The sequence below is a fragment of the Lithobates pipiens genome, unplaced genomic scaffold, assembly GCF_037356315.1.
Source record: "Lithobates pipiens isolate NorthernLeopardFrog02 unplaced genomic scaffold, aLitPip1_a1.2 Scaffold_27, whole genome shotgun sequence".
NCBI classification, from domain to species: domain Eukaryota; kingdom Metazoa; phylum Chordata; class Amphibia; order Anura; family Ranidae; genus Lithobates; species Lithobates pipiens.
This window is the reverse complement of record NW_027507788.1, coordinates 12,835,239-12,862,330: the sequence shown is the minus strand read 5'-3', so window position 1 is coordinate 12,862,330 and position 27,092 is coordinate 12,835,239. Positions and strand designations below refer to the sequence as shown.

Sequence of the window (27,092 nt, the reverse complement as noted above, 5' to 3'; positions counted from 1 at the left end):
GTAATTTTGTCTGCTGAAACTTGGTTTTGTCCGTCCAAACTTGGTTTCAGCGGACAGTCCGCTCGTGTGTAGGCAAGTTGGACGGACTAAGTATGGCGCATGCTCAGAAAGGGTTTACACCGCCGAAGGTTGCATTGCAGTGTATAGGACGTCGTTTTTCTAGTCCCTTCGTACGTGCTGTACACGTCATCGCGCACGTTTTCAGCGGACTGTCTGTTCATCGTGTGTGGTCAAGTCCGTTCATTCAAAAGTTGAACAGACTGTCTGTCGGATTGTCTGACGAACTTAGTTGGGCAGACAATCCGCCCGTGTGTACGCGGCCTAACAAACAAAAAAATAATAATAATAATAATCCTAACCCTAACCTAACCTTAACTTTAACCCCTTACCCTAACAAAAAATGAATCATAAATGAATAATAATGATTTTTTTTTTTTTTAAAAAGCTAATTTAAAAGTAAAAAAAAAAAACCTGACAAACCTGGCAACAAGTGAAGCAACAGATTCATAAAAAAAAGTCAATGCTCAAAAATGCTGTATAAAACATGTGAAATCGCTCATAAAAACGCCCCAAAATCGTGCATAAAAACATGCAAAAAAAAGCAAAAACAAAAAAAAACCGCTCAAAGACGCTACACTCAGGTGTAAATGCAGCCTAAATGCTACAAATAATAACATTATATCTTTTTTTATTTAATCAGCTAAAGTCTACTGGAAAGTCTTGTATGGTGCAGAGCTGCTGTATCTCTTTTCCACGCTGCTGCTCTTCCACCATCCATCGTTTTCAGCCTATCATAAAGCGATTAGGCCGATCATGTGACATGTGACAATCTAGCCAGCCAATCACAGGTGGCTGGTAAGGTAATTTCTTAAGTCAGTCTTTACTCGAGCTCCCGGTAGTCAGAGGGCCTCGGGATAAGAGCGACGGAGAACTCCGGTAAGTTTATAATTAGCTTATATTGCTGTCACGCCGAGTGTGTGAGCGTGCGGAACCATTTCCTCATTGCTGCATGTTTACGGGTTAAGGGAAGACATTTCCGTACATCTGCACATCTGCACACGAGGCGTCATCACTTGGAGGATGATTAATGTCTATGTACAGTTCTGACATTAGTAGAGGGCTGATGAAGTGTAAGCCCTTGTACACACGGGTCGGACATTCTGACAACCAAATCCATCAGATTTTGTCCGAAACTGTTGCATACACACGGTCGGACAAAGTTGTAGGAAAATCCGATCTTTCAGAACGTGATGACGTAATTTCGTTACGATGGGACTACGTTCAGGCTAGTAGCCAATAGCTTTGATGTAGGAATTTGATCTGAGCATGCGTGGCACTTTGTCCGATCGGAATTCTCTACACATGATCGGAGTATGTCCGATCGGAAAATTTTGTCGGAAAATTTTACCAAGAAGTTGGAAAACTTGGTCCGTCGGATATTCCGACGGAAACAGTCCGATGGAGACCACACACAGTCGGAATATCCGACAAAACGCTCCGATCGGACACATTCCGTCGGAATCTCCGACCGTGTGTACAAGGGCTAATAGTAAGCCCAATGATGGCAACGATGATGCAAAATGTTGAGATTTCAGCAAAATGTATCACAGTCAACAGAAAAAGATTAAAAAACATTTTTGGTAGTTTTCAAAAGGTTTGGTCGGTTTTAATTGGCTTCCGAGAATTATCCTGGACCTGCTCCTGGCCTCAAAAAAAGGCACCTAATTATCCTCAGTATTCTAATATTTTTTTTCACAGAAAAAACGACAGTGAAAAAGCATAAAATATATATTTTTTTATTTTACGCTTATTATTATTTATTTTTTTCATAGAAAAATAAAATAAAGTGAAAAAAGACATAAAATAAAAACAGACAGTGAAAAAGGAAACATAAAATATATTTAATTTTAATTTTATCCTCATTATTTTACAGTGCCTTGAAATAGTATTCACGCCCCTTGAAATTTTCCACATTTTACATCCAAAAACGTAAATGTCTTTTATTGGGGTTTTATGTGATAGACCAACACAAAGTGTCACATGATTGTGAAGTGGAAGGAAAATGATAAATGGTTTTCTTATTTTTTTTTATAAATAAATATGTGAAAAGTGTGGGGGAGGGGCATTTGTATTCAGCCCCCCTTACTCTGATACCCCCTAACTAAAATCTAGAGGAACCAATTACCTTCAGAAGTCACCTAATTAGTAAATAGAGTCCATATGTGTGTAATTTAATCTCAGTATAAATACAGCTGTTCTGTGAAGCCCTCTGGGGTTTATTAGAGAACCTTAGTGAACAAACAGCATCATGAAGGCCAAGGAACACACCAGACAGGTCAGGGATAAAGTTGTGGAGAAGTATAAAGCAGGGTTAGGTTATAAAAAAAATATCCCAAGCTTTGAACATCTCACAGAGCTCTGTTCAATCCATCATCCGAAAATGGAAAGAATATGACACAACTGAAAACCTACCAGGACATGGCCGTCCACCTAAACTGACCGGCCGGGCAAGGAGAGCATTCATCAGAGAAGAGTCAAGAGGTCCATGGAAACTCTGGAGGAGCTGCAGAGATCCACAGCTCAGGGGGAGAATCTGTCCACAGGACAACTATTAGTCGTCTCTCCACAAATCTGCCCTTTATGGAAGAGTGACAAGAAGAAAGACATTGGTGAAATAAGGCCTTTAAAAAGTCCCATTTGCAGTTTGTGAGAAGCCATGTGGAGGACACAGCAAACATGTGGAAGAAAGTGATCTGGTCAGATGAGACCAAAATTTAACTTTTTGGCCTACAAGCAAAACTCTATGTGTGGGGGAAAACTAACACTGCACATCACCCTGAACACACCATCCCCACCGTGAAACATGGTGGTAGCAGCATCATGTGGTGGGGATGCTTTTCTTCAGCAGAGACAGGGAAGCTGGTCAGATGGATGTATAGGAAGATGGATGGAGACAAACAGTGGCGGCTGGTGAAGTTTTAGAATGGGGGGGCACAAGACCCCGCCCCTCCACGTTTGGCCCATCCCATATCTCATAAGCCACACCCCTTATATATTCCACATCATAAACCAGGCTGCACATTATACACAGGGCTCTGCACATCATATACCAGGCTTCACATTATACACAGGGCTCTACACATCATATACCAGGCTGTACATTATACACCGGGCTCTGCACATCATATGCCAGACTGCACATTATACACCGGGCTCTGCACATCATATACCAGGCTGTACATTATACACAGGGCTCTGCACATCATATACCAGGCTGCACATTATACACCGGGCTCTGCACATCATATACCAGGCTGCACATTGTACACCGGGCTCTGCACATCATATACCAGGCTGTACATTATACACCGGGCTCTGCACATCATATGCCAGACTGCACATTATACACCGGGCTCTGCACATCATATACCAGTACTGATATCACTGGCAAACAATCTAAACAAAAATTGCTAAGAATATTCCCCACCGATCCCAGCGCACACAGAAACAAAAGATGATATAATTTGCAAGCTGCTATCATACAAAAGATAAATCATAAAAATTATATAGTATATAGCCCTCGTGAATCTATTGTCCAATATATACCATATTGACAGCGCTAAAACAACAAAACAATCATTCTTAAGAGGGTAGAAGCCCCATGGTTTACAACAAAAACCACAGTAATGTCCTTAAAAAGTCCCACACATCTGAGGATGGGATTTTAGTTGAAACACCAAAATGATGGAAAACAGAAAAAAAAGTCCATCTCCAAGCAAAGACCACCAGTGCAGAAAGAGCTTGTTAGCCGGTGACACCCCTTATGGTAAAGCACTCACCAGAACCCAATGGGTTAACAGGCACCTCTTTATAAATAGTCTTTCACTGGTATTCCTCTGTACCCAATTCCTGTGTCCTCATAGATTTTTCGGATTTAATACTTCACTCCCAGCAGCAAGTTCACATATAGAAAACAGCAAAAAGAGGTTCCATAGTGCAAACTGCTTTATTCTTTAAAAAATTTGTGCGCATATACACCATACGTACATAATCAATAAAAATTCATTCACAGAGATGTAACCACTAGAACAACCGGATTTGTCTCACCGCGGCTCCGGGCGTCTTAGATCGAATGCAGGCTCGGCTTCCACGGCGGGTCCCGGGCAATCGTACAAATCGACCGCTCTGTAGTTACGAATAGCTGCTTGGTCACGCCCATACGCGTTTCGTCATCACGTCTTCATCTGTGGGCGTGGCCAAGCAGTGCAGCTAATCCGATTAAATATGAATAGGGGCGGAGAGGTGGCTCATGGGCATTCCCACGTCCAGCCCCCTAGACACACTCACTCCCACCCAATGCGGAAATGAAAAGGCCACGTCGTGCAAGCCATCGCCATGACAACATGCCTAAATGTACACTGTTCGCAAAAAAACTTTCGTTTCTCACGAGTACGTCCCTGTGGGTAAAATTTGTTCACACAAACCTTCGTTTCTCATGAGAACAGTATTAATTCATTAAATCACCGAACAGCATACATTAAGTGAGCAGGTTATCTCATTATTCCAGGAAATCACCATTATCATACTAAAATAATAATATAATAATAAATTTACATCATTATTACCTAAAATACCCATTATCATACCAAAATAATAAATATTGTCAATATTGCAGGTATCCATCTTAGAAAAATGCATTGAGATAAAAGGCACATATATCTCAAATCTATATATACCACCAATATGTATGCAGAGCAAAATGCATTACATTCAATAAAATATTAAATAATTCTCCACACTATCTTAATCAATAGTCTTGTCTGATAGATTAATAAAAAATGATAAGATAAAATAAAACCCGAATGTTGAGTACCAGCAAAGCTAGAAAATGCAGACCTCTTGGTCTACTCGACTGCAAAAGTAGGTGTCCCAAAAAATAGAATAGAATAGAACCGACCTATACTCTTTTTTGTATACATGTATGCTGTGTTCACATAAAAAAATATATTAATAAAACAAGGCTAAATATGTTATGCAGAAACTATTCTAAAATATATTAAGCTCAAATCCTCCTCAATATTTCCCCAGTGTACTGCAATAAAAACTTAGTAGTCACTAATGAAACAGTTAACATCCACCTCTATATTTAAACCGTAGGGACTCAAAGTGTTCATACGGAACAGCCACTCGGTCTCACGTTTAGATATTTCCCGGACTAAATTACTGCCCTTCCAATTCGGAAAGACCCTATCTACACCCCAAAACTTAAGACCTGTTGGGTCCCTGTCGTGTTTAAGTCTGAAATGTAGGGAAACACTATGGTCCTTATAGCCAATGGAAATATTGTAAATATGTTCTGCCACCCTAGTACATAATTTCCTTTTTGTTCGTCCTACATACATCAGCCCACACGGGCACTGAAGTACATATACTACATGTGTGGTCACACATGTGATAAATTGATCGATCTTAAAATTTTGTCCATTACCAGTGGAGGTGAATTGATCAATCCCCCGAATGTGATTGTGAACAGATTTACAGGCTTTGCACCTTCGACAGGCAAAAAAGCCAGCTCGATCCCAGAACATAAGAGGCCTGGAGGGTGGATCCAAAACCTTTTTGACAATTTTATCCCCAAAAGAGAAATTACGTCTGTAAATAAATCTAGGGTTCTCAGGAATTACTCCCTTGAGCGTCCTATCTAATTTGAGGATGTCCCAGTGTTTTCGGATAATCCCCTCTACCTCCTTGTATTGGCCATGGAGGGTGCTAATGAAACCCCATTCATGAGTACTACACATTATCCTTTCTTTCCGTTGTAAACATTGCTCCTGGGGTACACGTAGCACCTGTTGCAATTCCTGATCCAGCATGTCAAAGGAGTAACCCTTTTCCACAAATTTATCCCTGACTAAAGATGCCTGTGTCAAATAATCATCATCAAAGGTACAATTTCTTCTAACACGAAGAAACTGACCTTTCGGTATCCCACGTAGCCAAAGCGGATGATGTCCACTATGAATAGGAATAAAACTATTTCTGTCCGTTGGCTTAAAAAACACTTTTGTGGACAAATTAGTCATTTCTCTCATTACAGTTACATCCAGAAAGTGGATTGACTTTTTATTCCAACTGAAGTCTAATTTTATATTGTTATTATTGTTGTTCAAACCATCAGAAAAGTCCTTCAGAGATTCCTCCGTGCCTTGCCAGATGAAAAACATATCATCTATATACCTATGATAGAAAAGTAATTCCCTTCTCCGGTTCGCAAAAATCCGTATATCCTCCCAATGGCTCATAAATAAATTCGCCAAACTCGGCGCAAATTTTGAACCCATCGCTACCCCTTTCTTTTGGTTATAAAATTTACCATCATACCAAAAGTAGTTGTGCGACAGGCAAAATTCCAGAGCCATTCGCAAAAACTTTTTTTGTATGTAAGGCAGGTCGTCCCTCTGAGAGAATGCCCAATTGAGAGCCAACAGGGCATCCTCGTGCTGTATAATCGTATAGAGAGACGACACATCTGCTGTTACTAAAAAGATTTCAGCGTCTCCAGGAAACTCCACACCACGCAACAAACCTAAAAAGCTTGTGGTGTCCTTTAAATAGGCACGTGTAGTGACCACACTCATCTGCAAGAAATGTTGTCATGGCGATGGCTTGCACGACGTGGCCTTTTCATTTCCGCATTGGGTGGGAGTGAGTGTGTCTAGGGGGCTGGACGTGGGAATGCCCATGAGCCACCTCTCCGCCCCTATTCATATTTAATCGGATTAGCTGCACTGCTTGGCCACGCCCACAGATGAAGACGTGATGACGAAACGCGTATGGGCGTGACCAAGCAGCTATTCGTAACTACAGAGCGGTCGATTTGTACGATTGCCCGGGACCCGCCGTGGAAGCCGAGCCTGCATTCGATCTAAGACGCCCGGAGCCGCGGTGAGACAAATCCGGTTGTTCTAGTGGTTACATCTCTGTGAATGAATTTTTATTGATTATGTACGTATGGTGTATATGCGCACAAATTTTTTAAAGAATAAAGCAGTTTGCACTATGGAACCTCTTTTTGCTGTTTTCTATATGTGAACTTGCTGCTGGGAGTGAAGTATTAAATCCGAAAAATCTATGAGGACACAGGAATTGGGTACAGAGGAATACCAGTGAAAGACTATTTATAAAGAGGTGCCTGTTAACCCATTGGGTTCTGGTGAGTGCTTTACCATAAGGGGTGTCACCGGCTAACAAGCTCTTTCTGCACTGGTGGTCTTTGCTTGGAGATGGACTTTTTTTTTCTGTTTTCCATCATTTTGGTGTTTCAACTAAAATCCCATCCTCAGATGTGTGGGACTTTTTAAGGACATTACTGTGGTTTTTGTTGTAAACCATGGGGCTTCTACCCTCTTAAGAATGATTGTTTTGTTGTTTTAGCGCTGTCAATATGGTATATATTGGACAATAGATTCACGAGGGCTATATACTATATAATTTTTATGATTTATCTTTTGTATGATAGCAGCTTGCAAATTATATCATCTTTTGTTTCTGTGTGCGCTGGGATCGGTGGGGAATATTCTTAGCAATTTTTGTTTAGATTGTTTGCCAGTGATATCAGTACTTGTTACATAGTTAAATTTACCCTTAGCGAACATGGATGCAATCAATTTTTTGAGGGATCGACAAATTGATTTAGAAGCAGTGTTTTCCTGTGAAGGGGGAACACTTGAAGATAATGATTATACGGAAACTCTAACAGCACTAGCCAACACCCTTGAGAAACAAGTTCGCACCTGGTGGGATATCTGTACGTTTGAACAGTACCTCAAGGACAAATTAATAATGAGAAGCCTGAGGTGGGATGTGGCACCTCAGGACGGACTTGATGACACAGGTTCTATGTCAGAGTGGCTTGATTTCTTTAATGGAGTTGGCTATAAATTACAGCAACTGGTATTAGCACGTAAAAAGAGAAAAATGGTGATTTTGGAAAAAAGAATCACAGATTTGCAGTCCTTATTAGAACCAATAAGAGGCACTCCACAACTAGCTTCTTTCAATAGTGATATTCAGAAAAAATTGGAAAAGGTGGATAGGGATACACAAAAAAAGAAAATAAAGAAATTTAGAAGGGATTTAAATGATTTTAGGAATCACACTATGTATAGTTGGCAGGTAGGATTTAGACCATCAACACAAGAAGAAACCGGGGTTGGGGTTACATCTACACAACCAGTAACTAACGTACCAAAAGCATTGGATAATATCCCTAAGGTAACTGAGGAGGCCTTACCAAGAAAAATAAATTTTGGGAAAAAAAACCCCCAAAACAGTCAGGCACGTAAACAGTCCAATTTTGTGGGTAAGAATAAGGGATACAAGGAAACTCGCCCGGGTTATAATCAACAAGGGATATATCAGCCTGACACACATAACCGTTTTGCTCCTCTAGTGAGATCATCCTCACCCCGTAATACTCAGATGCCCCCTTTTTTAGGGAGAGGCGGGAGGGGACATTGGAGGGGGAGACCAAGAGGGGGGCGACCATGGAGAGGTCGACCCTCTTATCCACCATCCGTCCAGAACAATCAGGATTGGAGACATCCCCAGGATTGGGGAATGCCATACAGTCCGGTCAGACAACAACAAAAAACCATGGAAAAAGAGGCTGCAGAGCCGGTAAACGCCTCAAACAAAAAAAGACGCAGGGAGACGGAATGACAGGGATTTATAATTTGACTCAAGTAACTTTATCCCAGAAAGAAAAAAACATTCTAAATGCGGGTTTGAAATGTTCTGTACGCCAACCAATGAATAAATTTAATGTCTATATTGAAGTACAGAAATACGTACGGAAGATCAATATTAAGAAATATATGCTTTCTAATAGCAGTATGATAACGAATAATAGGGATAATGGAATAATTGGCGTGAACAGCAATCTCCGGAATAAGTCATTATTTAATCCACCACTACCTTCCAACCACCAAGTGGAGGTGTTTAAACAATCAGTCCTTAGGGATTTAGATGCCCTTCCACTAAAGAAAAATCCTTGTCCTATATATATTAAAGAAGGGATTAAAGCCCTAGAGGAAAGAAAGGATATTATTGTCCGACCAGCAGATAAAGGGGGAGGTGTGGTACTGTTGGATAAGCAGTATTACCACACTCAGCTATGCGATATGTTGTCAGATCAAACAACATATACTCTACTAGATAGAGACCCTACGAAATCGTATCGTGAGGATTTGGGCAATTTGGTGGATTTTGGATATTATATGCGGGTCCTAACAAAAAAGGAACGGTTATTTTTGGTACCTAGTTATAATAGAATTCCCAATATTTACACGTTACCTAAGATCCATAAGAGTCAGACGGAACCCCCGGCTAGGCCAATCGTTAACGGAATAAAATCAGTGACTGCTAGGATTGGTCAATATTTAGACCATTTCTTGCAGATGAGTGTGGTCACTACACGTGCCTATTTAAAGGACACCACAAGCTTTTTAGGTTTGTTGCGTGGTGTGGAGTTTCCTGGAGACGCTGAAATCTTTTTAGTAACAGCAGATGTGTCGTCTCTCTATACGATTATACAGCACGAGGATGCCCTGTTGGCTCTCAATTGGGCATTCTCTCAGAGGGACGACCTGCCTTACATACAAAAAAAGTTTTTGCGAATGGCTCTGGAATTTTGCCTGTCGCACAACTACTTTTGGTATGATGGTAAATTTTATAACCAAAAGAAAGGGGTAGCGATGGGTTCAAAATTTGCGCCGAGTTTGGCGAATTTATTTATGAGCCATTGGGAGGATATACGGATTTTTGCGAACCGGAGAAGGGAATTACTTTTCTATCATAGGTATATAGATGATATGTTTTTCATCTGGCAAGGCACGGAGGAATCTCTGAAGGACTTTTCTGATGGTTTGAACAACAATAATAACAATATAAAATTAGACTTCAGTTGGAATAAAAAGTCAATCCACTTTCTGGATGTAACTGTAATGAGAGAAATGACTAATTTGTCCACAAAAGTGTTTTTTAAGCCAACGGACAGAAATAGTTTTATTCCTATTCATAGTGGACATCATCCGCTTTGGCTACGTGGGATACCGAAAGGTCAGTTTCTTCGTGTTAGAAGAAATTGTACCTTTGATGATGATTATTTGACACAGGCATCTTTAGTCAGGGATAAATTTGTGGAAAAGGGTTACTCCTTTGACATGCTGGATCAGGAATTGCAACAGGTGCTACGTGTACCCCAGGAGCAATGTTTACAACGGAAAGAAAGGATAATGTGTAGTACTCATGAATGGGGTTTCATTAGCACCCTCCATGGCCAATACAAGGAGGTAGAGGGGATTATCCGAAAACACTGGGACATCCTCAAATTAGATAGGACGCTCAAGGGAGTAATTCCTGAGAACCCTAGATTTATTTACAGACGTAATTTCTCTTTTGGGGATAAAATTGTCAAAAAGGTTTTGGATCCACCCTCCAGGCCTCTTATGTTCTGGGATCGAGCTGGCTTTTTTGCCTGTCGAAGGTGCAAAGCCTGTAAATCTGTTCACAATCACATTCGGGGGATTGATCAATTCACCTCCACTGGTAATGGACAAAATTTTAAGATCGATCAATTTATCACATGTGTGACCACACATGTAGTATATGTACTTCAGTGCCCGTGTGGGCTGATGTATGTAGGACGAACAAAAAGGAAATTATGTACTAGGGTGGCAGAACATATTTACAATATTTCCATTGGCTATAAGGACCATAGTGTTTCCCTACATTTCAGACTTAAACACGACAGGGACCCAACAGGTCTTAAGTTTTGGGGTGTAGATAGGGTCTTTCCGAATTGGAAGGGCAGTAATTTAGTCCGGGAAATATCTAAACGTGAGACCGAGTGGCTGTTCCGTATGAACACTTTGAGTCCCTACGGTTTAAATATAGAGGTGGATGTTAACTGTTTCATTAGTGACTACTAAGTTTTTATTGCAGTACACTGGGGAAATATTGAGGAGGATTTGAGCTTAATATATTTTAGAATAGTTTCTGCATAACATATTTAGCCTTGTTTTATTAATATATTTTTTTATGTGAACACAGCATACATGTATACAAAAAAGAGTATAGGTCGGTTCTATTCTATTCTATTTTTTGGGACACCTACTTTTGCAGTCGAGTAGACCAAGAGGTCTGCATTTTCTAGCTTTGCTGGTACTCAACATTCGGGTTTTATTTTATCTTATCATTTTTTATTAATCTATCAGACAAGACTATTGATTAAGATAGTGTGGAGAATTATTTAATATTTTATTGAATGTAATGCATTTTGCTCTGCATACATATTGGTGGTATATATAGATTTGAGATATATGTGCCTTTTATCTCAATGCATTTTTCTAAGATGGATACCTGCAATATTGACAATATTTATTATTTTGGTATGATAATGGGTATTTTAGGTAATAATGATGTAAATTTATTATTATATTATTATTTTAGTATGATAATGGTGATTTCCTGGAATAATGAGATAACCTGCTCACTTAATGTATGCTGTTCGGTGATTTAATGAATTAATACTGTTCTCATGAGAAACGAAGGTTTGTGTGAACAAATTTTACCCACAGGGACGTACTCGTGAGAAACGAAAGTTTTTTTGCGAACAGTGTACATTTAGGCATGTTGTCATGGCGATGGCTTGCACGACGTGGCCTTTTCATTTCCGCATTGGGTGGGAGTGAGTGTGTCTAGGGGGCTGGACGTGGGAATGCCCATGAGCCACCTCTCCGCCCCTATTCATATTTAATCGGATTAGCTGCACTGCTTGGCCACGCCCACAGATGAAGACGTGATGACGAAACGCGTATGGGCGTGACCAAGCAGCTATTCGTAACTACAGAGCGGTCGATTTGTACGATTGCCCGGGACCCGCCGTGGAAGCCGAGCCTGCATTCGATCTAAGACGCCCGGAGCCGCGGTGAGACAAATCCGGTTGTTCTAGTGGTTACATCTCTGTGAATGAATTTTTATTGATTATGTACGTATGGTGTATATGCGCACAAATTTTTTAAAGAATAAAGCAGTTTGCACTATGGAACCTCTTTTTGCTGTTTTCTATATGTGAACTTGCTGCTGGGAGTGAAGTATTAAATCCGAAAAATCTATGAGGACACAGGAATTGGGTACAGAGGAATACCAGTGAAAGACTATTTATAAAGAGGTGCCTGTTAACCCATTGGGTTCTGGTGAGTGCTTTACCATAAGGGGTGTCACCGGCTAACAAGCTCTTTCTGCACTGGTGGTCTTTGCTTGGAGATGGACTTTTTTTTCTGTTTTCCATCATTTTGGTGTTTCAACTAAAATCCCATCCTCAGATGTGTGGGACTTTTTAAGGACATTACTGTGGTTTTTGTTGTAAACCATGGGGCTTCTACCCTCTTAAGAATGATTGTTTTGTTGTTTTACATCATATACCAGGCTGCACATTGTACACCGGGCTCTGCACATCATATACCAGGCTGCACATTATACACAGGGCTCTGCACATCATATACCAGGCTGTACATTATACACAGGGCTCTGCAGATCATATACCAGGCTGCACATTATACACAGGGCTATGCACATCATATACCAAGCTGCACATTATACAAAGGGCACTGTAAATCATATACCAGGGTGCACAATATACACTGGGCTCTGCATATCATATACCAGGCTGCACATTATACACCGGGCTCTGCACATCATATACCAGGCTGCACATTATACACAGGGCTCTACACATCATATACCAGGCTGCACATTATACGCCGGGCTCTGCACATCATATACCAGGCTGCACATTATACGCCGGGCTCTGCACATCATATACCAGGCTGTACATTATACACCGGCTCTGCACATCATATGCCAGACTGCACATTATACACCGGGCTCTGCACATCATATACCAGGCTGTACATTATACACCGGGCTCTGCACATCATATACCAGGCTGCATATTATACACAGGGCTCTGCACATCATATACCAGGCTGCACATTATACACAGGGCTCTGCACATCATATACCAAGCTGCACATTATACAAAGGGCACTGTACATCATATACCAGGATGCACATTATACACTGGGCTCTGCATATCATATACCAGGCTGCACATTATACACCGGGCTCTGCACATCATATACCAGGCTGCACATTATACACAGGGCTCTACACATCATATGCCAGGCTGCACATTATACACCGGGCTCTGCACATCATATACCAGGCTGTACATTATACACCGGCTCTACACATCATATGCCAGACTGCACATTATACACCGGGCTCTGCACATCATATACCAGGCTGTACATTATACACCGGGCTCTGCACATCATATACCAGGCTGCACATTATACACAGGGCTCTGCACATCATATACCAGGCTGCACATTATACACAGGGCTCTGCACATTATACACCGGACTCTGCACATCATATACCAGGCTGCACATTATACACAGGGCTCTGCACATCATATACCAGGCTGCACATTACACACAGGGCTCTACTAAAGAAACCTGTAAATCGCACATTTCTGCAACCCGTAAATCATACATATCTGCATTTGTGATCGACCGTGCCACAGAGCAAGTTTTTTTGGGGCAAATGAAGTGCCTCGTCTGCAATCTCGTGATTGCATAGATGTGGTGCTTCCAATATTGTGATATTTTTTTCATTTTCCTTCCACTTTTATGTGCCACTTTGTGTTGGTCTATCACATAAAATCCCAATAAAATGACAACATGTGGAAAATTTCCAGGGGTATGAATACATTTTCAAGATGCTCTTTTTTTTTCACAGAAAAAAATTGAATAGTGAAAAAAGACATGAAATAAAAACAGACAGTGCAAAAACAAAAAAAAACAAAACAAAAAAATACATAAAATAAAAATAAATATAATAATAAAAAAATATTTTTAATCCACATTATTTTATCTTTTTTTTCTGCAGAAAAAACAGATGGGTTAATTTACTAATAGCTATAGTTATAACTTTTACGCAAACCAATCAGTGTACGCTTATTGGGATTTTTTTAACCAAAAACATGTAGCAGAAATTATCGGGAAGTCCACCCCCCCCACCTCGGTGGCAGGAAGGGGTTAAATAAACGTAAATCAATCACCCTAAATACACACAAAAAAAGTGGCTACATTTTGTCAAGTACAATTCTATCAAAGAGCCCTAAAATGGCCGGGCAAGGGTCAATTTTCTGCCAATTTCAACCAATTTCCATCCACCGGGAATCGGGAATATCTTTTCACCAATAGCAAATAAATTGTAAGATTTTATTGTACTGCACATAACACACAACGTATAATTTGTATAATTCACTTAATAACTTCTGCTTTCTCGTATTAGTTAAGAAGCGATCCAAGTGAGATGAGTCGTAGTCGGCGACGCTCAAGGAGGCGGTAAGTAACGACTCGGATATTTTTGTGCTTTATCCACTTGCTTACGGGGCACCTAAACCCCCACCTCCTGCCCAGACCAATTTTCAGCTATCAGCGCTGTCACTATTTTGCACACGATCGGAATTCTCATCGGAAAAAGCTCTGATGGTTTTCCCGTCAGAATTCCGATAAAATTCCACTCAAACTGTCTTGTCTACACACGGTCACACCAAATTCCGGCCGCCAAGAACGCGGTGACGTAAACGCGTACAATGGGACTAGAAAAAGGAAGTTCATTACCCAGTAGCCAATAGCTTCCATCTCATAGTTGAATCTGAGCACACGTGAGTATTTGTGCGTCGGAATTAAGAACATGCTATCAAATTTTTGCTGGCGGGAATTCGGCCAGCTAAATTTCCGATGGAGCCTACACAAGGTCGTATTTTCCGACGTAAAGCTCTCATTGGTCTTTTGCTGGCCGGAATTTCGTGTGTACGCAGCATAAGAACGACAATTGCGCGGTCATACAACACTGTACCCAAAAGTTATTTTTTTTCCCCACAAATAGAGCTGTCTTTTGGTGGTATTTGATCACCTCTGGGTTTTTTATTTTTTGTTAAAAAAATGAAAAAAGACAGAAACTTAAAAAAAAATACAAAACCGTTTTATATTTTGTTAATAAATTTTGCAAACAGTTAATTTTTCTCCTTCATTGATGTACGCGTATGAGGCTGCATTGATGGGCACTGATAAGGCAGCACTGATGGGCACTAATAGGCGGCACTGGTGGGCACTGATGAGGTAGCACTGGTGGGCACTGATAGCTGTCATTGGTGGGCACTGAGAGGTGGCACCGATGGGTGACACTGATGGGAGGCACTGAAGGACATTGATAGGTGGCACTAAAGGCAGAGCACTAATAGGTGGCACTGATAGGTGGCAGTGATGGGCACTGATGGGTGGCAGTGATGGGCACTGATTGGCACTGGTAGGTGACACTCATAGGCAGCACTGCTGGGTGGCACCGATGAGGCACTGACTGGCACCACTAGTGAGAATTGATAGGTGGCACTAATTGCTGGCACTTTTGCACTGATTCGTGGCACTGTGTGGGTACAGGCAGGTGGCACTGAAAGGCGGTATTGGTGGGCACAGGAGAGGTGGTCTGGCCTCTTCCTCTTCGGGACACATGTCCTTTGCACTGAAGCTTGGCACTCAACTTTTTTTCCCTCCAGCTGATCACATGGTAAGGGGTCGGGATCGGCCCCTTATTCCGATCTCTGATCATCCGAGTCTCATTGACCTGGTGATCACAGGGCACGGAGGACATCTATTGACGGCCTCCCGGCAAAGTAGATACTTACGTATTCGGCTATAGCACAGATGTGAGGGAGTTATATTGCTGCAATCTCTTACTTTGTATCAGTGTGGGTTGTTTTACTAAAACTGGAGAGTGTAAAATCTGCAGCTCTGCATAGAAACCAATCAGCTTTCAAGTTTTAATGTCAAAGTTTACAGTGGAACTATAGGAAAAACTTTCTGTTTCATTTTGGAAAGACCAAGGGAGGTTTATAACCCCTGTCAGATTTTCTTTCACCATCTGTGTCCCATCGGGGAGATTTCCCTTCACTTCCTGTTTCATAGCCAAACAGGAAGTGAGAGGAAATTCCTGCAAATTAAGTTCACAGTTGCCGATTTGGAATTGCTGGCAGGAACGCCACCAAAATAGTAGCAAAATGAGAGATGTGCGTTTGGCTGACATTAATTCTGAATTTGGAGCGGGGGTAGACCCATTCAAATGAATTGTGCTGATAAAAAAAATGCACTTCAAAATTGCGGGTGGGGGGGGGGGGGGTGCACTAAAAAAAGCAGAGTGAGAGCCTTGTTTAGATGTGGATTCATAGCTCCCAACTGTCCCTGATTTCGAAGGACAGCACCTGATTTCGAGGGACTGTCCCTGATTTGGAGCAATGTCCCTCTTTCCTCCCGATTTGACCCTCATTTTGGTCTGATCTATGTAGTTGTATATAAAATGCACTTTTTATCTATCAAAACGTGTTTTCCAGCGCTAAACCTTTCATCTGATTTCTAAATTGTTGCATTTGTAATTTCCAAAAGCCGATATAAAAGAATAGTAGTGGTAAAAAAAAAATCACTTGTGGGTTTAACCAATCTTTTTTATTTTTTGTACAATTCTCCTTTAAGGGGGCGTGGCAAGGGGTGTGTCCTGTGCCTGCATACTTTTGCTCAGTGACAAGGTCATCCAGCGCTCAGGGAAGAGATGTCAAACTGCGCTCCCCCCTTCCCTTAGGGTTGGGGTCAGGGTGCTCCCTACCCATGCAATAAACAATTGCGCCAGGGGCAGCCATCCCTCCTGCCCACCCCTTGTCCCGGCCCTGCTTTTGCTGATAGGTGTCCCTCATTCCCAACTCAAAAAGTTGGGAGGTATGTGGACTGGACCTTGTAGCATCAGTAGGAGTGATAAAGAGTTCCAGTTCTGTAAGCCCTTGTACACACGATCGGAGATTCCGACGGAATGTGTCTGATCGGATCGTTTTGTCGGATATTCCGACTGTGTGTGGTCTCCATCGGACTGTTTCCGTCGGAATATCCATCGGACCAAATTTTCCAACTTGCCGGAAATATTTTCCACAAAATGCTCCGATCGGACATACTCCGATCATGTGTAGAGAATTCCGATCGGACAAAGTGCCACGCATGCTCAGATCAAATTCCTACATCAAAGCTATTGGCTACTAGCCTGAACGTAGTCCCGTCGTTATGAAATAACGTCATCACGTTCTGAACGATCGGATTTTCCCACAACTTCGTCCGACCGTGTGTATGCAACAGTTTCAGACAAAATCCTTCGGACAAAATCCGAAGGATTTGGTCGTCGGAATCTCCGATCCTGTGTACAAGGGCTTAGATTTGTGTTTTAGTTGGTTGAAATAACAAAACAGCGAACAGTTTTTTTTAACAGAGTTAGACACCGGTTTCCATAAAGAAAAAAAAAAAATCTGAAGTAAAAGGATGTTTCTAATTATAGGTACATTTTGTTACAATAATTATTTATATTAAAACATCTAAAAAAAATACATTGTTGCAAGTAAGCAAAAGTTTGTTTTTTAAATAATACATCTCCTTGCCTCCATGATTTTGCCCACAGATGCCTAAAAATGCCATATTTTTAGGTATTCAGGATTTTTTTTTTATTTAACTCCTTCACACCTAATGCCCCATGCACACGGTCAGAAATTCAGACGGAAAAAGTCCAATCGGATTATGTTGTCGGAAAATCCGATCGTGTGTGGGCTCTATCGGACTTTTTCCGTCGGAATTTCCGACATAAAAAGTTTTAGAGCTGGATCTAAAATTTTCCGACAACAAAATCCGATCTGACCTTTTTCCGATTGTGTGTAGAGAATTCTGATGCACAAGGTGCCACGCATGCTCAAAAAAAAATTGGAGACGAAAGCTATTGGCCTCTACGTAATGTCACCTTGTTCTGAACGATCTGATTTTCCGACAACTAATATATATATACACTACCGTTCAAAAGTTTGGGGTCACCCAAACAATTTTGTGTTTTCCATGAAAAGTCACACTTATTCACCACCATACGTTGTGAAATGAATAGAAAATAGAGTCAAGACATTGACAAGGTTAGAAATAATGATTTGTATTTGAAATAACATTGTTTTTACATCAAACTTTGCTTTCGTCAAAGAATCCTCCTTTTGCAGCAATTACAGCATTGCACACCTTTGGCATTGTAGCTGTTAATTTATTGAGGTAAGCTGGAGAAATTGCACCCCACGCTTCTAGAAGCAGCTCCCACAAGTTGGATTGGTTGGATGGGCACTTCTGGCGTACCATACGGTCAAGCTGCTCCCACAACAGCTCAATGGGGTTCAGATCTGGTGACTGTGCTGGCCACTCCATTACCGATAGAATACCAGCTGCCTGCTTCTGCTGTAAATAGTTCTTGCACAATTTGGAGGTGTGTTTAGGGTCATTGTCCTTATTGGCCAGTCTCAGATATGGCTTTTTCTTTGCCACTCTGCCCTGAAGCCCAAAATCCCGCAGCCACCTCTTCACTGTAGATGTTGACACTGGTGTTTTGCGGGTACTATTTAATGAAGATGCCAGTTGGGGACCTGTGAGGCGTCTGTTTCTCAAACTAGAGACTCTAATGTGCTTATCTTCTTGCTTAGTTGTGCAACGCGGCCTCCCACTTCTTTTTCTACTCTGGTTAGAGCCTGTTTGTGCTGTCCTCTGAAGGGAGTAGTACACACCATTGTAGGAAATCTTCAATTTCTTTGCAATTTCTTGCATGGAATAGCCTTCATTTCTAAGAACAAGAATAGACTGTCGAGTTTCAGATGAAAGTTCTCTTTTTCTGGCCATTTTGAGCGTTTAATTGACCCCACAAATGTGATGCTCCAGAAACTCAATCTGCTCACAGGAAGGTCAGTTTTGTAGCTTCTGGAAGGAGCTAGACTGTTTTTAGATGTGTGAACATGATTGCACAAGGGTTTGCTAATCATCAATTAGCCTTCTGAGCCAATGAGCAAACACATTGTACCATTAGAACACTGGAGTGATAGTTGCTGGAAATGGGCCTCTATACACCTATGTAGATATTGCACCAAAAACTAGACATTTGCAGTTAGAATAGTCATTTACCACATTAGCAATGTATAGAGTATATTTGTTTAAAGTTAGGACTAGTTTAAAGTTAGCTTCATTGAAAAGTACAGTGCTTTTCCTTCAAAAATAAGGACATTTCAATGTGACCCCAAACTTTTGAACGGTAGTGTATATATATATATATATATATATATATATATATATATATATATATATATATATATATATATATATATATATATATATACCATATAGTGTGTGTATATGCTTACTGTGTATATATTTAGCAAACCATATAATACTAATATGTAATCTTCTCTTTATAGAATGCCCAACATGGAAAGAGAAGGGTTGAGCATTCCCCAACAGGACACCGGGTAAATTTAAAGCAAACACTTCTGAAAGATCAAAAAATAAGTGTGACTTTTTTTATCCAATGTTATAAACTGTGGAGATGACGTCTGTTCTTCTTAGGAAAATGCAATAGGCAGATCTGATATAGTCATCCTTTGGCTTCCTCACCTTCTGAGTCTCTTTAATTAAAGTGCTTGTAATCCCTTCCATATACCCAGTGAAGTGATTGGCCTTGGGTGATACAAATTTTAAACAAATCCTCCAACATACGTTGTATCTGTTTATCTGCTTTCTTCTCTTCTCTACATCACTTTCAAGTACATAATTTATAAAGCGTGTCTGAGCTTTCAGAAAGCAGGGAGCTGAAGTTACACTTTGCAGAGCTCAGTAAGAGCTGATTGGTTAGAAGCCGCCCCCCCCCCCTTCCCCCTCCTTTCACACAGCACACAGGAACAGAGCTAAACATCTCAATCACAGGCTGTGTGGTGGAGCTCCCTCCCTTGCCATCTTTTTATCTCTTGGTGTCAGGAAAACTTGTCCGAAGTGACTCATGCTGAGGAAGGAGGCAGCAGACAGAAATTACACTAAATCCGCTTACACGCGATTGGATTTTCCGATAGGAAATGTTCGATGACAGGTTGTTGTGTCGGTCGGATTTTTGTGTCGGTCGGATTTTCCGAGCGTGTGTACACAAGAACGTCGGCAAAAAGTCCAAAGTACGAACACGCATGCTCGGAAGCAAGGAGGAGCCGGAAGCGGTCAGTCTTGTAAACTAGCGTTCGTAATGGACAATTAATATTCATGATGCGGCAAATTATGAAATCTGGAAATGCAGTGCACAATTCTCTTCTTCTTTAACCACTTACAGACTGGACCATTTTGCTGGTCAAAGACCAGACCACTTTTTGCGATTCGGCACTGCGTCGCTTTAATTGACAAATGTGCGGTCGTGCGACGTGGCTCCCAAACAAAATTGACGTCCTTTTTTTCCCACAAATAGAGCTTTCTTTTGGTGGTATTTGATCACCTCTGTGGTTTTTATTTTTTGCGCTATAAACAAAAATAGAGTGACAATTTTGAAAAAAAACGCATTATTTTTTACTTTTTGTTATAATAAATATCCCCCAAAAATATATAAACAAATTTTTTTTCCCTCAGTTTAGGCCGATACGTATTCTTCTACATATTTTTGGTAAAAAAAATCGCAATAAGCGATTATCGATTGCTTTGCGCAAAAGTTATAGCGTTTACAAAATAGGGATAGTTTTATGGCATTTTTATTAATAATTTTTTATTATTTTTTTTTTTACTAGTAATGGCGGCGATCAGCGATTTTAATTGTGACTGCGACATTGTGGGGGACCCATCGGACATTTTTGACACATTTTTGGGACCATTGTCATTTATACAATAATCACTGCTATATAAATGCAATGATTCCTGTGTAAATGACACTGGCAGTGAAGGGGTTAACCAGTGGGTGGCAGTGTAGGGGTTAAGTGTTCCTAGGGGTGTGTTACTAACTGTGGGAGGGTTGGGCTTTCATTTAGTGAACACTGATCTCTGCTCCAATCACATGGATCAGCGTCACTAGTTGCTAGGCAGAATGGAGAAATGCTGATTACAACGGCATTTCTTCATTCGGCCGCTCCGTGAGATGATCGCGGGTATGCCTGCCGCGATCGAGTCCGCGGGTCCTGCGACCGGACTCACGGGCGTCCTGACCAGCACGGGAGCGCACCGCCGGCGGCGCACTCCCGATGGCAGGGCGGCAAATTTAAAAGGATGTACAGGTACGCCCATTTGCCTGCCCGTGCCATTCTGCCGACGTACATCGGCGTGCGCTGGTCGGCAACTGGTTAATGGGATAATAATGAAGCTGCTTTGCTGGTCACTGATGGAGTTATTGCAAATTCATTTTCAAAGGCTTTTTTTTTCTAGTGATATCAAGAATAATATTATTATGGCTTTTTTTTTTTTGTTTTGTTTTTATTTGGGCAAGTTACCACAACACCATTATCCTGTAGTTTTTATGATCAAAGATACAACTATGTTAATGTTACATTGTATTTTTTTTAAATGTAACTGCCGACTCCCAAACTTTCATTTGAAGTAAAACACACAGCCAAGTATTATTCTACACAATTTTTTTATTGTGCATTTAAAAAAGGAAACAAATAAAATTAGACATGCTATCTGCCAATAGAACATAACCAAAAAGTGCATTCTATGCATCCAAAAATATAGAAAATATATCAAATCAAATCATTATTATTCAACCCAAAAAAATAATGTCAAAGCAATAACTCCAAGGCCAATAATAAATAACATGTTATCTCCTCCGATTCCGCAACATGTCTGGGCGACGAACGGCCATTCAGAAACAGACTGAAAAGCGCGAAATAAAAAGCGAGAAATGAAAAGCGCAAAATGAAAAGTGTGGAATGAAAAGCGTGAAAATGAAAAGCATGAAAATGAAAAGTGTAAAATGAAAAGCGTGAAAATGAAAAGCGTGAAAATGAAAAGCGTGAAAATGAAAAGCGTGAAAATGAAAAACGCAAAATGAAAAGAGCAAAATTAAAAGTGCAAATCAACACTCGCCAAACTTCTACTAACACGAAATTAGCAGAAGGAGCCCAAAGGGTGGCGCTAAAGAGCTGAAAAACGACGTAGTACATCACTACATTCGTAATTGTTGGTCGACAATTGTGCGGCCGTGTGCATGCAAGACAAGTTTGGGCCAACGCCCTTTGGAAAAAATTCCACGGTTTTGTTGGCCAACAATCCGATCGCGTGTACGAGGCGTTTTCCAGATTGAGACAAATACACACTATAGGGGGGTGTGCTTTGTTCATATTTCATGACTGAGGTTTATAGCCAATTTAAGGGAAAATCTCTAAAAAGAAACACAGATGGCAATATAAAAGTTTAACAGAGATTTATTTTTGCTACTTTAATAAAAAGAAGAGGATTTTCATTTTTGCTATTTGTTCCTCATGCAGATTTTTTTCTTGCTTCTTATTTTTCCTAACAGACCCGCGGATAGCAGAAAAAAGCAAAAACAAAAAAAAAAAAATTCTTATTCTTCTCCACTAAGACTGAAAAAAAAAAGTTGGATATACGACGGGTCTTCAACAAGTTTATGCACTTTTTTTTAATACTTAATAGTTTAAAAAAAAAGTGCAGACATGTTTTGAGGACCCCTCGTACATTTTGGTGTTGATTGATAAAGAATTTGCTGTGCGGATGTCCAACATTCAGACAGCCATTGCAAATAACCATAATAATGTATCTAATATGTTTTTTTTTTCCTTTGGTAATTTCCTAAAAAAAAACAAAAAAAAAAACCTCAATAAGGATAATGCCACATTATGGCCATTAGATGGAGCTGACGATTATAGGAAATACATGTATTAGACACATTACAGGATTTTTTTTTTATATATTTTTTTTTGAGATGGGTGCGTAAATGTTGAGGCATTTGCACAGCAAATGTTTTATATACTTCTTTAAAGAGTAAGGAGAAGTCGTTTTTAATAGCATTCAATTACAATATGACTTGTATTGTATAATTGATTATTATTTTATTTGCATCTTTATGTCTTGCTGAAAGAGGCAGCCATTTCAAAAACAAAAATGAAATGTTAAAAAAAAAAAAACAGGACTGGATAACCTACTGGCTGCTAATAAAATCCCCAAATTGTTATTACCGGAGGCTAGGACAGCAACATTTTGATCTAAGACAGTGGTCTCCAAACTGCAGCCCGGGGGCCAGAGGCTGTCCTTTGCCTGCTTTTTTGGCCCTTGGGGTACTATTTTCATTGACTGATACCAACAATGAGACATAATTCTGACACCAATGAAGGGGCAGAATTCCTAACAATGACACCAACAACGGGGTACTATTCCTCCCACTGACACAAACAATGGGGCACTATTCCGCCCACTGACACCAACAACGGGGTACTATTCCTTCCACTGACACCAACAATGGGGCACTATTCATCCCACTGACACCAACAACGGGGTACTATTCCTCCTACTGACACCAACAATGGGCCACTATTCATCCCACTGACACCAACAACGGGGTACTATTCCTCCTACTGACACCAACAATGGCCTACTATTCCTCCCACTGACACCAAAGATGGGGCCCAATGACACCAATGATAGGACACAATTCCCCTCAATGACACCAACGATGGGATGCTATTCCTTCCACTGACACCAAAGATGGGGTACTATTCCTACCACTGACACCAAAGATAGGGCACTGTTTCTATCACTGACACCAACAATGGGACACTATTCCTTCCACTGAGACCAACAATGGGACACTATTCCTTCCACTGACACCAACAATGGGACACTATTCCTCCTACTGACACCAACAATAGGGCACTATTCCTCATACTGACACCAATAATGGGGCACTATTCCTCATACTGACATCAACAATGGGACACTATTCCTCATACTGACACCAACAATGGGGCACTATTCCTCATACTGACATCAACAATGGGACACTATTCCTCATACTGACATCAACAATGGGACACTATTCCTCATACTGACACCAACAATGGGGCACTATTCCTCATACTGACATCAACAATGGGACACTATTCCTCATACTGACATCAACAATGGGACACTATTCCTCCCACTGACACCAAAGATGGGGCCCAATGACACCAATGATAGGACACAATTCCTCCCAATGACACCAACAATGGGGCACAAATCCATTCAATGACACTAACGATGGGACGCTTTTCCTTCCACTGACACCAAAGATGGGGCACTATTCCTCCCACTGACACCAAAGTTGGGGCACTATTCTTTCCACTGACACCAAAGATGGGGCATTATTTATTCCCACTGATGTTGGGACCTTTTTAACTTCCAATAGCCACAGTCTTGCCCTCCTTAAGCCTGAAGGACAGTAAACTGGCCCTTTGTTTATAAGGTTTTGAGACCTCTGATTTTGGGAATTAAGATGATCTCCTTTGCGGTTAGGGATTTTTACCTTCCTTTGTTGGGAAGACTGGAAACCTTTGCCTTGGGAGTTTTTTTTATTGCCTTTACATTAGTCTATGTTTAGCCTTATTGATCATGTAATAATATTTGGTTTATATACTGTTGCGTGCTTTCAGGCACTGGGAGCTTGTTGCTCCAACTCTGTCCAATAGCCAGGCAAGCAGGAGGAGAGTCGGCCAATCAGGATTGATTTAAAAAAAAAAAAAAATGGCGGGGCCTTCCTCTGGCAGAGATGTGAGAATTAATCACCAGACTGGTTGGACGGAATCACAGATCTATTCGTAGGAACATTGGCCCGCCTTCATGTATTTCAAATCTGTATTTAGCTGCTTGCTTGGTGTTTGGAGATAAATTAAAGAATGTAAAAGACATATCAGATTTCTAATTATTCTCCTGTTTGTCTAAATAGAAGGGATTTACCGTGGGATATGGACAGAAGAACATTGATTTATCGAGGGGAATTTCTTCGAGTTTTGGCGCTCCAATATGAGGAGGAGCTACGTAATTCAGTAACACAATATGAGAATGCCCGCAATGCCCGCAATGCCCGCAATGCACTACTTACAGGTAAATACTAAGTAGTCACTAAGTAGTCACACATAACACTTATTTTTTATTATTATTATTATACAGGTTTTATATAGTGCCAACAGTTTGCGCAGTGTTTTACAATGTGAGGGCAGACAGCAGAGCAGGACTTAGGGTGGTGGGGGCCCCTGGGCTTTAGTCACTTTCGGACCCTACCTTCTATACATTATTGTATTTATCAGCGTATAACACATGCCGACGTATAACACGCACCCCAAGTTTAGGAGAGAATTTTAAGGACAAAAACTTTTAGGAGGTAAGTTTAAGGAAAAAAAACTTACATTTAAATGCCCATCAATACAGCCTTATCAGTTCCCATCTGCAGCCTTGCCCATCCATCTGCAGCCTTGCCAGTGTCATTTACAGCCTTGTCGGTGTAGCCTTGCCCAGTGTCATTTGTAGCCTTGTCATTGCAGTCTTGAAGTTTAAAAATGGCGCCGGGTTCTCTCAGGTCCTCTCGGCGGCTCTCGGGTCCTTTTGCAGTCCCGAGCGGAGCTGAGAGTAGCCTGAGTGTACTCATCTTGGCTCACGGTCATGCCCAGTCCCTGTGTTATGTCCATCATAGGGCAGGACTGGCCATGACTGTGAGCGGAGTCGAGTACACTCGGCTATGTATCTCGGCGGGGACCCCTATTGGGTGGGGCCCATGGGCTTGAGCCCAGCCCATGGGCTTGAGCCCAGTCAAGCCCAATGGTAAATCCGGCCCTGGCAGACAGTACAGTTACAATACAATTCGATACAGAAGGAATCAGAGGGCCCTGCTCGTTAGAACTTACAATCTAGAAGGGAAGGTCAAGTGATACAAAAGGTAATAACTGTGGGGGGGGGGGGACTGATGAAGAAAATAAAAGTGCAGTTGTTATGTGGAAGCAGGATAGGCTTCTCTGACGAGAAGCGTTTCCAGGGAACATCTAAAGAGTTGGATAGAGTTGGAGATTGGGGTATGGAATTCCAAAGTATGGGAGAAGCTCTGCAGAAGTCCTGAAGGCGAGTATGGAAGGAGGTGACGAGGCAGCTAGAGAGCAGGAGGTGTTGGGAGCAACGAAGAGGACGATTAGGTTGGTATTTTGAGACTAGGCTAGTGATGTATCTGGGGGCAGAGTTGTGGATGGCTTTGTAAGTTGTTAGTGTTTTGAATTAAATTTGTTGGGTGAGAGGCAACCGCTAGAGGGATTGGCAAAGAGGAGTAGCAGAGATGGAGTGATTTGTAGGGTGGATGAGTCCGGCAGCAGCATTCATGAAGGACTGAAGGGGGATAACCTATTTAAAGTTAAGCCAATGAGGAGGGAGTTGCAGTAGTTGAGGCGAGAGATAACCGGGGAGTGAACCAGGAGCTTTGTGGGTTCATTGGTTAGGAAGGGACATGTTTTGGAGATGTTGCGGAGGTTGAGGTGGCAAGCTTTGGACAGTGAAAAGATGCGGGGCCGAAAGGAGAGTTCAGAGTCCAGGACTAGACCTAGCACCCTGCCGTGCGGGGAAGGGTTGATGGTTTTCGCCATTGCTCTGGACAGAGAAGTCAGGGGAAGAGGCATGAGGGGGAGGAAATATTATGAGCTGGGTTTTGGACAAGTTGAGTTTGAGGAAGCGGTGTGACATCCAGATAGACATGTCTGTAAGTTAGTGATGGGTGAGGAGACTGATGGAGTGAGTTGTGGGGTGGAGAGATGGATTTGGGCATTGTCAGCATAGAAATGATATTGAAAGCCATGAGAAGCCATCAGCTGACCCAATGAGGCGGACGGTGTAGATTGAAAAGAGGAGAGGTCCAAGACCAGAACCTTGGGGATGGAGAAAGGAAGGGGAGAGGAAGAAGTAGAATTGTAAGTGGCACTGATGCGGTGGGAAAGGTAGGATGAAAGTCAGCGAAGAGCACAGCCATGGAGATCAAAGGAGTAACTTTTTTTAAGGATGGGTAGGGTGATCAACTGTATCAAACGAAGCCAAAGGGTCCAGAAGTAGGAGTACAGAATAGTGTCTATTGATTTTTGCTTTTAG

The 27,092-nt window shown here is 41.3% G+C and overlaps 2 long non-coding RNA genes across 10 annotated transcripts in view; one reads left to right on the top strand and one right to left on the bottom strand.

Moving 5' to 3' along the window:
- The window catches only part of LOC143933537 (uncharacterized), a 483,729-nt gene that overhangs the window by 146,079 nt on the left and 310,558 nt on the right, over positions 1-27,092 (bottom strand). The gene's annotated exons all lie outside the window — the stretch shown is intronic.
- Positions 853-25,087, top strand: LOC143933320 (uncharacterized). Its single transcript, XR_013263086.1, has 4 exons — positions 853-936; positions 14,425-14,477; positions 19,436-19,486; positions 24,919-25,087. It is a non-coding gene; the product is annotated as an uncharacterized LOC143933320 (long non-coding RNA).